This window comes from Pelophylax lessonae (genome assembly GCF_965119305.1).
Source record: "Pelophylax lessonae genome assembly, chromosome: 6".
In the NCBI taxonomy this organism is placed as follows: Eukaryota; Metazoa; Chordata; class Amphibia; order Anura; family Ranidae; genus Pelophylax; species Pelophylax lessonae.
This window is the reverse complement of record NC_138773.1, coordinates 222,190,376-222,202,386: the sequence shown is the minus strand read 5'-3', so window position 1 is coordinate 222,202,386 and position 12,011 is coordinate 222,190,376. Positions and strand designations below refer to the sequence as shown.

General features: G+C 38.9%; 1 protein-coding gene across 1 annotated transcript in view; it reads right to left on the bottom strand.

The window, feature by feature from the left end:
- The window catches only part of VWC2L (von Willebrand factor C domain containing 2 like), a 296,018-nt gene that overhangs the window by 142,636 nt on the left and 141,371 nt on the right, over window positions 1–12,011 (bottom strand). The window lies entirely within an intron of this gene.

Sequence of the window (12,011 nt, the reverse complement as noted above, 5' to 3'; positions counted from 1 at the left end):
GGCACAAAGATGGCTGCCTGTATGGAGCAGGCTTCTGTGTTAAAGAGTGTCCTTGTAGAAGCTGCTGCTTGTAGACCCTGTAAAATTTCTCACTGCCCATCCTATAAAGGTACCTATATTCACTTGCCTAGGGCCTGGGTTCTGTTTAGCTGCACTTAAAGGTCCAACTACTTACTTTACTAGAAGAGAGGTATGGAGCTGTACTTCAGCCTGTTTCTACAGCCTGAAGTACACCCTCTCTTGTGAGCTAAATAAACCCATTAAACATAATAAAGTAACTGGTACCGAAATCTTCTTTACCCCCCATAATAAGTCAAAGATTCTGCCCTGAGATCTGAAATGTTAGCCCACCAGGCCACCTGAGGGCCCTGCCCAACTCCACAGGGCTAAGGGGATGCTAAAGCTATGTGGCTGTCCTTCTTTTTGCTTCACTTCAGTCACTGTTCTAGTACATGTAAGCAATTAGTGAAGTTTGTCCATCTGAACTTCATATTTTTTCTGGGTCAACAACTCACTAATAAGCGAGACAAGAAGAAAAGATAACAGGCCCAAAGTCTATAAAAAATCTGTTAGCAAAGACAGATGTCAAATTTGTATTCTACACGTCTTTATTTTTATTTTTTTACAATAAATATTTAAATATGTTAACGCACATATACAGGATAGTTTGTTCATGCAGCAAGATAAGCATATTGCAAGGGGCATCAGCCTACAATTAAAATCACTTGCATTTGGGGATCATCGTTCACAGTGCAAATGTATACAATTTAAAGATCTTACAATGTGAACTTTCATTGCAAATGGCATTCTTCAACATACAGAATACAGCAATCGTGGGCCGGTGGCGGGTGGCCTAGATGCTCGCATAGGAAGAAGAAAGCCCCATGATGAATAAATGAATCATACAGATAAAAAACAAGGTGTAGATAACTCACTCGTATAGATGATCGAGATCAGAAAACACAGTGTGCGCCGGGATGCTTCCGCGTTCCATGGCCGACAACCGGAAGTGACGTTTGACGTCGGAGACTCCGCCCTACGCATTTCATCACAATGACGTCAACTGGAGCGGCCCACGATTGCTCCCCGCCACGAAGAGGAACCCCCTACATACCATCATACAGGTTGTATCAGCAAAAACGCCACCCAGTGGCCACTTGTGGACTTTACATCCTAACATCCTTTTTATATTTAATCACATTCTGTGTGGCACGTTTATTTATTTATTTTATTTATCAGCAACTTGGTTCACACACCTTGTGGTAGTGGGTTGATTATACTCACGTCATTTGTTTATTTTCACTGTTTGGTATTTATTTGATTTTATGTGAATAAACACCGTGTCATTTTTGATTTTCACTTATATTACTTTGGCACATTTTCACCATTTGTTGGGTCATCACACCCCATATTCCCATTCACGCCATTTGGGGCAATTTTTAAGAATTTATTATTTCTAAAGGTAGCGCCAACACCAATCGTCATATTTTATTTATCACTCTTTACCTTCACCTAAGGTTTGATTGGGGCAGCTTACACCTTTTCACCCTTCCACCATATATCACAGTCTGTAGTGCTGGTCACTCTTCTCTATCACAAACAGCAGAACTGTCTTGCAGTTAGGGTGACATTTGCTGAAAATTGTGACTGTGTGGATAGTCCATATGTCAGTATTGAGATCTGACAGGAGGCCATAGGAGACAGAGTTATATACTATCTGTATAAGAATGAAGTGTGTCATTTACTTCTCCAAAGAGGTGCATGTGTGATAGAGCGAGTTCTAATCCTATTTAAGACTCCTGGAAATCTCCAGTGACCCATTTCGTGTTTAATCTGTCTACTGTAAAACTCTCATTACTTCTAGATAACATGAAAGACTGTTTCTGCACCACACTAATGTAATAGTTCACCACTGTACAGACTGCACAGATATTAATTAAATCCTATATTTATTGAAAGCAGCATTATCCAATTACATCCATTAAAAGCTGTTTGTTACCATTGGTAATGAATGTAAGTGGTAACACAGATGCAGTCTTATCCAAACATGTTGCACTGTGACCTGTCATTTTAATATACGCCTTATCTAATCCACAGTGAGCTATGTTATTCTATTAATTTGAAGCTCTGAGACATGAGCATTCTATTAGAGGTGTTTTATTGCTAACAAGCAGTTTGTGGCTTGTCCTTATCAGATGGAGAAAGCATGTACTGCCCTATGTCATACGAGTCTAAAAGCTTTACTATTTTAAATTAACTGCTCTTAGACATTGAGTTACTTGCACTATATAAAATAATGAATAAACTAGACCTAAAATAAATGTTAACATAAGGTTAGGTGAAGAGTCTTGCTGGGGTAGACAAACGGAGACTAACAGAATGGCTGACATACTACTACTGCACAAAAAGTTGTTCCAGTTTCCTTCAATGGTTACATGATTGAAAGCCTAGGCTCATGGTTGTATGAGCTACACTAAATCAGATATCAACCAGTTTGAACAAGGGCTGTGATCTTCAACAGCGATTACCGTAACAAATGCCCTTGGTTTAAGGAATGTGTTTAGCGCTGAATGGACCCTGAAGCAGCATTCTATCAGAGAAAAAGTTAAAGCTGGACTCAATGGAAACTCAATAGAAAGATAAAGTACATATAAGGGAGCTGTTTGCCTCTTTCTCAAAGTCATAGCCCCAGTAACGATATGGCAAAAAAAATCTGTCAGACCCAGGTTTATATACAGTATTTCCTTGGGCAATTGAGAGTGGACCTTCCAGATCTTATTAGTGATAAATGGTTAGAGGCAGCTTTTAGAACTTGCAGAAGCACATCCAACACCATAGAGACTTTTAGAGCTTGCAGAAGCACATCCAACACCATTGCTTCAAGTTTTTTCATCTCTCTCCAGCCCCCAATCATAGCTGTTGGTTAGTTTTACCAGGGGAAATTTTTTTATATGAACCAATGTGCAATGGCACTTTAAATCAATAGAAGTAAAATAATGCAATGATACCATATAGACCAGACATTATAAAACATTAGAGGGATATAGTGATACCTGAATCCCAATCTGTGATGCTGTTGCTAAAATATAACTTTAAATCCACTAAATATTATACTTAAGTACATGTTCCAGAACCTCTAAAATGCCAATATGATGGCTTTCCCTTGCTATTTCTAATACTGCCTGCAACCCCACTGAACTAGAGTACATTCTGCAATGTTCTGCAAAACCTGCTCCAGCAAACTGCATCTACAGTTCAAAGCAGAAACTTCCTATTCCAGACAGCATGTTCAATATGACAGCATGAACAGCTTGTTCACAGCAAAGACATGTCCAGACCATGGCGCCCGGAAACAGGATTTCTCTTCAGCAGGTATATGGAAAAAGTATTGTTTTAAAGGAAACCCATTTAGAATTGCAACATATTTAAAAACATATGCATCAGGCTGAGGAAGGTAGAAATTATACTTAATCAGTGCATAACATGCATTCAATTAGGTACAAATCCTATATAATTCACATGTTTAGTTTTAAAAACGATTAGTTGGTAACCCTAAAAGCCTATTCACATCACCCCTTTTAAGTATTGCATGATAACGCACTATACATGTGTTAGCGTGTTGCAGTGTCAACATACTGTACCATCTTTTTTGTGAAAGGGTGATCATACTTTAAAATCACTTTGAGTGTCATCAATATCATTTTGGTATTTGGTATATAATTTTGGTGATTAACTTAAATTTAGAATAAAAGCACTGTTAGTGAAATTCACAGCCATATCCCCTAGATGGTGCTGTGCTAAATAAATATATTACACCAAAATCTGGACTTCAGCCGTTAATTGCATTGTTGCTTGAAAAAGCTTGGTATGAGCATAAAAAAACGGAACCACCCTATAATTATGCTGTTAATGCTTCAATTGTTCTTAAGAATTACAGGTGCTGACATCAACATACCAATAGTGTATTTTCCCTGACACCCACTGTACTGTGAAACAATTTGCGTTTAACTCATTCAAACGTATAACAAAAGGCTATCATACAGCAGCAATCGTAAAGGATAAAGGGCAAGTTCAATGCACAATTAAACCTTTTGTTCACGGCTGCTTTTAAATGGGGCTATTAATAATGCAATACCGCATTCACATGTTGCCATTGCTGCAGAAATTGGAGTTCTAGTTCTAGTAACTCCTGAAGTGTTACATGATAGTACGATAGCTCAAATCAACCCCTTAAAGCGGAGTTCCGGCCACAAAATCGACATAGTCGATTTTGGGCCATCCGCTTCCTATTTGTCACCTGAAAAAGAAATGGGAAGTTACGATTTTTTTTTTTTTTTACTTACCTTGTAATTGCAGAAAAAAAATACTCACCTTTCTTCCACTTCCTCCCTCGGCCACGTGGCCCGCGCCATCACTTCAGCTTTGCAATGATTCCTGAGAGGTGAACGTCATCGCTCCCAGGAATCAATGCGACTGCACCGGCCCCCGACGTCAGTTCCGGTTCAGGCGCCTTATACCTTGCTAAACAGCTTCTGGGCATACCCAGAAGCTGTGCAGGGGTGACGCTGCGGCCCCAGAAGTGACGGTGGGGCTGGCGTAGTGCATTGTGGGACCGAAGAGGACACTGAAGAGGATCTCGCTGGCTTCAAGCTGCCCACACCTGAGATGGCAGCGCTGGAGAAGAAATTTTAAAAGTGAATATTTCTTCTAAAAGGTAAGTGTGAACCGGGACAGATTAGAGGCTAGCCATTGTGGAATGTACTAGCCCTGACTGTTCCGGGGGTATGTTCATTGAAATTTTTTTTTTTTTTTTTTGTGGCCGGAACTCTGCTTTAAGTTGTTAGTTCACAGCAAAAATAAAACCACAGAGCGCCATAATAAAGCATGTTTCCCAAGCAGGGAAATAAACCAGTTTATCGCGTCTCCAGTGTAACCTCACCCTATACCAAGACATAAGGAAGGTTCACACTGATCCAATACGGGAACCACAGCAGTTCAACATTGGGAGGGCACCTTTCAAGGCACCTTGTTCCCATGCTTATGGGAACAAGGGCCTCTTCCTTACATTTTTTCCCTCAAAAGGAATATGGGGGTCTGCAGGGAACACTTATTCTGGAACCCCTCTTAAGGATAATTGATCTCCAGATATCCAGCCACAACCAAGGTGAATGAGTATGGGGTACATAGTACCCCTTGTTACTAATTCACAAACAAAATGTAAATTGCAAATAAAAACACCCACTCTGTGAAAAAATAATAATAACAAAAATCATCTCTCACAATATAAATACAATTCAATCTTGTTGACTAGTAATGTAGAGCTACGTCAGTCAAGATGCCCAACTATGTTGACCCACTGACATGACGACTCGCTGCCAATGCTGCACCACCGCTACTCCAATAGCAAATGACAGATCCCTGGTGCTGCTGAAAAGTAACAAAAACCTGGGAGCCTGAGTGACATTTACAACAGACATCTGGCTGATGTTCTGGAGGTTTGTTCAGGCAAACTAGCCAAATATGGCCAGTTTGTTCCCCAAATTGCATACAGCTTTGGTTTGAATAAAAATGATCCCTAGTTAGCTGTGAACATAAACCAAACTTGCACCAGCAACAGCACATCCTAACATTAGTTTTCATTAAAATAATTACATGGCACAAAGGACTGAATTTCTACACAAGATTGGTATGATTTAAGAGTGACTGGTCCAAATCATTTCATAGAGCTCCTTAGTTCCAGTGAAGGGAACTCTTAAGGCGTCAGCATACCAAGACATTTTGGACAATTTCATGCTCCATGGGGATGGCTTCTTCCTGGTCGAACATGACTGCACACCAGTGCACAAAGCAAGGTCTATAAAGACATGGATGAGCGAGTTTGGCGTGGAGGAACTTAACTGGCCTCAACTCGATAAAACACCTTTGGGGTGAATTAGAGTGGAGACTGCGAGCCAGGCCTTGTCTCCATTGCTGGCCTTACAACTGTGCTTCTGGAAGAATGGTCAAACGTTCCCATAGACACACTCCTAAACCTTGTGGACAGCCTTCCCAGAAGAGCTGAAGCTGTTATAGCTGGGAATGGTGGGCCAACTTAATATTGAACCCTACAGACGAAGACTGGGATGCCATTAAATGTCATGTGCGTGTAAAGGCAGGTGTCCCAATACTTTTGGTAATATATATACACTGTATATATATATATATATATATATATATATATATATATGGCAGGCATATCAATACTTTTGGTAATATATATATATATATATATATATATATATATACATAAATTAAAAACAACACTTATAAATAAGAGGCTTATTTATAAAGCAGTGAATATGAAATTTACCAAACATTCACTTATGTTGAAATAGTCTATCTAAAAAACATGCACCTGCGGTAAATGTTGGAAGAGCATCAGATCTGCTGCCTCATAAGTATGTCCAGATAATCATATGATTATGGTAAAGCCAGAGTCCCTTTAAAAGCACACTGAAAGATACGGGCAAATGCAAATGCATATTACATGACAGAGCGTATCAGCCATAACATTTGCTACAACTTCTTTCATTGTACTTACGGTAATATCGTTAACCAAGTTTCTTTTCTCTCTCCAAAACTGCGCTTAGACTTTAATGAGAATTAATCTGCCTACTTCTAGAATTTGCAGTGAAAGTTATAATATATAAATGTAATCTGTTTAAAAATGTGATACTTTATTTTATAGTAATGTAGTAGGGGGCTTTTTAGGTCCTTTTTTGCCTATTCGCCAATACATGGCCAATTATCCTGCCTTGCTTCTTTGTACACCTTGCTCTATCCAAGGCATGGTTTTCATGTCTACCAAGCCTAAAACAGTGGTGTGTGTATATACTGTACATAATATATATCTGTAAATAGTTATTTTATTCTTGCTGGGATTTGTGCTATCTGGATGAACATTATTCCTTATTAAGGAATGGTGGGCAGATCCATCTGATTCCTTTATATCTCTATGGCTAAAACGCCTTACTTTCTGCATTTGAGATGGAAGTGATGGTATGTAAATTACCATCTGTTTTAAGAAGGCTCTGCAGTGCATCAAAATTTATTCCTACAAGCAAAGTAGACAAACCACTCATGTGTTTTTCGTTTGAGTTAATTATCCCCATTGTATCATTATTTTTACAAGTAATTGATCCAAGAATAGAGTAGGCTTGATCTACACAGACCCCAGAGACTCAAGTCATTTGTATATTACACAAAAAGCCACGAAGATTGATGTACACACATCGTGTGCAACATGCCCCCAAAAAGCTTAATCAGTCCTTGGTCCAGTATGACCTGGGCTGTTGTCTTCTTCTGAAACATCATTGATCACAAGTTCCTATAACTGCTGCATCAATTTTGACTATTTCAGAAACAGTCAATCTGATTTTCAGTGACACAAACTGGAACACACAGCTATATCTTTTGGATATAGGTATTGAACTGAGTTAATGAACCAGAGCCTATTAAATTGCTGACACACAATGTTTCCTTGGTGATGTTACATTTTGGCACAAATAACATAGTTTATCCTCAAAGTGTAACCAAAGGCTAATTTTTTTTTTTTTTTTTTTTTTTTTTAAGTTTTGGATAGAGTGGAGAAGGATTAGAACACCTGTCAGTTTGTATTGCTGTTTGAGCCCCCATTAGGAATATTCACCCTCTCTATTTGTCCTGTTTACTGTATCATCGTAAGTAAAAGTAAAAGAAAATGCCAAATTTTGGGCTGAAATCAGAGCAGTAAGAGGGGAAATTTTCCAATGGGGACACTAGCTCTAGTGACCCTGGTGACACACTGGAATTTCCTCACTTTAAGAGATTTCCTCCTACTTCTTGGGACAGGAAGTGAAGGGAAATCTCTCCAATAGTACACAAATTACATGAACTGACATAGATTATAACCCCCCCTTACTCTATCCAAAATAAAAAAAAAAATTAAAAAAAAAAACATTTGTCTTTAGTTACACTTGAAATATACCCCTAAATCCTGAACAAAGGTTTTTTTTTTTTTTTTAATCCTCGCCATTAAATTGGTTGTTAAGCCACTTGTTTATGTTTATACAATCCCCTCTGTTTAATACCAATATGTACCCCATATGTGCTATATGAAAGAAATGCAGATTTCTACCCTATTTTACAGTGTCTCCTCAGCTCTCTCCTTTCCCGGGCTTACATCTACAGTGGGAGGGGACAAGAACTAGCAGGGGAGAAGGGGAGGAGAGGAGGAGAGAGCAGAGACGTCACATGAGCAACGGGAGGTGCTGTAAAATAAGAAAGAAATCTGAATTTTTTTTCATATAGCACAGACACTGGGGTACATATTGTTATTAAACAGAGCAGATTGTATAAACATATAACAATTATTAAAGCAGCAGGAGTGGAGGGATGGGCAGTGTTATGAGCAAACAGGTGAGGGGGGAAGAGAAAAGGGGGAGAGCACAGAGAAGAGATGCGGATAACGGAGGCACATAAACTGACCACGGTGTCAGGGCTCAGCAGCCATGATAAAACATGGTCAGTTTACAGGGGGGAGGGCAGAACCAGTCAGGAATAGTCAGGTATTTTATATGATACAGGGGGCCAAATTACACAGCAAAAGCACTGTGCTGCATACCATGTTTTAGGGAAAAAGAATCCATTTTTTTTTTTAGGGTAACAAACTCTTTAAGCTAGCCACTATTCATGATCTGTGGGAATTTTTCAAGTTAAATGGTGAAGATCTGGGTAGTGCAGTGTTGCCAACTGTCAGTATTTTTACTGACAGCCAGTAAAAAATGGGCACTTTTCTCCTGCCAGTAAATGCCAGTGACAGGAAAAGGTTGCCAGTAAATAACATGACTGTGAATCTCGGCTTGGAAGTGCGCATGCGCAGATCCAGTCCTGAGCCGGCCGAGACCATCCGAATGCCTGCTACGGTGTGTGCGAGTGGCGCCGGCGGGTGTGGCGGAGGCAGTGCCTGCACATGTTGTGTGATGTCATGTTGCAAGGAAGCCAAGCAGAGCAGATTGAGCTTCGCGTGCGAGTCAGTGGGACAGGAGTAGGGCAAGCCGGTAGTGGGACTGTCAGTGCTGTTTGGACTGAAGTGGACTAAAGGGACCACCTGGCATGGAGAGAATATGTCACTGTGACTCAGAAGGGGGACATGTCGTGTCGGTGAGTTGTCATCATCATTTGTACTGCTGCACACTGCTGTCAATGTCACTGTGAGGGTCAATTTCATGTGTGTGCTGCCCATTCTAATTTCTTGCCCTCCTGAGGCCTGTTCCTGAGCTTCTTACTACATTGAAAATAAGATAAGAAATGTGTTTTTGCCTTTAATATCTTAACCCTGAAATCACATTGCTAATTGCATATTGTACTTGTTAGTAGCCTAAAAACAGAAAATTGCACTTAAATCTGTAACTTTGCATCTTTTGGAATTGTCAGTAAAAACTTTTAGTAGGTTGGCAACACTGGAGTAGTGTGATATGCGATGTAAAATCCCTGTGAACTGTTTAATGCTAATTTATAGTGGACTTAAGTGCACTTACAGTGGTATAGTGATTTGGAGGTGAGTCGCATTACTTCCTCCAAACCTCAGCTATTTACTGTATTCAAAAGCTAGAAGTATACATTGATGTATCTCACATTCCCACATTGACATTTTGCAGTAATAATACATGTTTTGAGGATACAATAATCTCTATTTACATCAATTAGCAATGAAAATACTATTAGTATACCCTGAGTTGGCACTACTAGTAATATCAGTGAAAAGAGCTCTACATTTAATACATTAAGCACTAATAAAGAGCATTAATCAATGACACAAAATGTTTTATTGGTATTGTTGAAATATTTTTCTTACTTTGAATATGTCTGCATATCTACAGTCCATCCCTGCAGCTGTAATTGCTGTTTTTTGCCTCTTTATAACAGCTAGAAGGGGGAGTAATCTGCTGATTTCATAAGTGAAAGAACACATCCCTGGGCACCCTTTAAATATGTATCTTCAAGGGAGGGAGATGGACACTGCATGGTGTATATTTTAGTTATGCAGTTTGCCCACCAGTGGCTTTCTTACATTCTAAGACCTGCTTCTGGAACAGTAATCAAGCGACTTATTAATACAGCAATGCTAAATTCTGCACCATCCAGTGGTCAGAAAATAAGCAACATGCTTTTCTAAGCGTGTGCCAGGGACGTGTTTTTTCACTTTCGCTTATAACTCGCTATCACTTATACTCTCTGCTTTCAGTGCATTTGAATGTGTGACCTCAAAATGGATTATTGAGAGTGCAGTATGAATGGTAAACATTGGCATCAATGAAATGTATGCAGAATATTATAGAAACAGAATGAAACAATTGAGAATTGAAACTTAAATCATTTATGTAATATTTGTTTTTTGACTTTGGTTACTTTTAAAAACCTCAGTTAAGAAGGGTCTTTTCAGACATCTCCTTGTTATGGCCATATTATCCAAAGATCAATTGCAGAATTTATACATCACTTAGTCACTGATATTTAGAGAGTCCTTTGAGATCCAACATCTAGTTCTTTATTTTTTTTTAACCTAAACCATCCTATGGTATATTTCATAGTTAATTGATCAAACAAAATCTACTGCATAATACCATTTCAAGAATGAGAAATACACAGAGATCATAGGAAGTGTCTGGACAGAATTCGTGTTCTTTTTTTTTTTCCTACTTTTCTTTTCACCTGCTTTTCGCTTACTCTTTTTTTTTTTTTTTTCCAGTTTTCCTCTGTATTTATTTTTTGCAGAACCTTCTTTAATACATCAAACTATTAGAACTGTTCAACCTAGGAAAACTACTTTCACCATTTTAATATAGACTTATGGGCACTTTTTTCATTATATTTTTCTTGATATGTTTTAGGTTTTCTCCCTTAATATCTATATGACAGCTGAGACTATAAATAAAACTATAATTTTTCTATAAATATTGATGATGATGCAATCTTAAAAACCCATAAATAGCTGACAGTGACATATAAAATATCAACCGATATGTCATAATCAACATGGTATTTCCTTTCGAAGGGGGAGTTTGGGGTAGGCAAGCTCAGTAAGTAAAGACAGCCATACATTGATTGAAATTTGGCTGGTTGAGCAAAAACCAGCCACATTTTGATCCATGTATGGGCAGGCTGGTTGTACACAAGTCAATCTACCGACTTCTGTACAACCAGCGTGCCCGATTTTTCCTGAACCATCAGTTCTACAGGCTATAGCCGGCAACACTGATCAGTGTGTTCTGGCAGCAGGGAAGGCTCCCCACCACCAGAACAATATGACAGTAGGAGTGCTTCCCCCACCGGCAACGAGTGTGTGGATAGGGGAATCAGGTCATTTTTTTCAATTTACCCTGTTAGTTAAAGGGGAAATATGATTAATGTATGGTCAGCTTTAGACAAGACTTCCCTCTACTAGGTTTACTGTTTTTTTTTTTCTTCTTTTTATGAGTTCTAAGTTTACACTAAGGCTTTCTTGGAGATGTTACCATCCTCCTCCTAGTATCTTTATTTGTCTTAATATGAACTCCCTGGAATCCCCTGTACAGTAACCCAGACTGGAATAGGGAGGACCAGCACTGGCTTTGATGATTGAACATGCTACGAGGAGGAGAGAGCAGACTTTATAGAAGAATGACCTTGTCAGTGTCTGCTATTCCTTCAATGTCCAATCAGCATGCTGAGAGTTTGTGGAAGTGGAGAGTTTGGTTGAGCTATAAGGGTGCACTTGGATCACAATACAGCAAACACCAAATTGCTAATCATTGGGCAGGTTTCTATATATGTATTTCATACATATATTTTGCTACTTGAATGGAGTTCAGCTATACGTAGTAAAACCCCCGAGAGATTGTAGTTACTGACCAAATACTGGCATACATCAGTGATTCCAAAAACTGTAATATGCACTTTCCGCTAAAAGTGAATTTTGTGCAATATAAATAATAATAGACTCACTATATTAG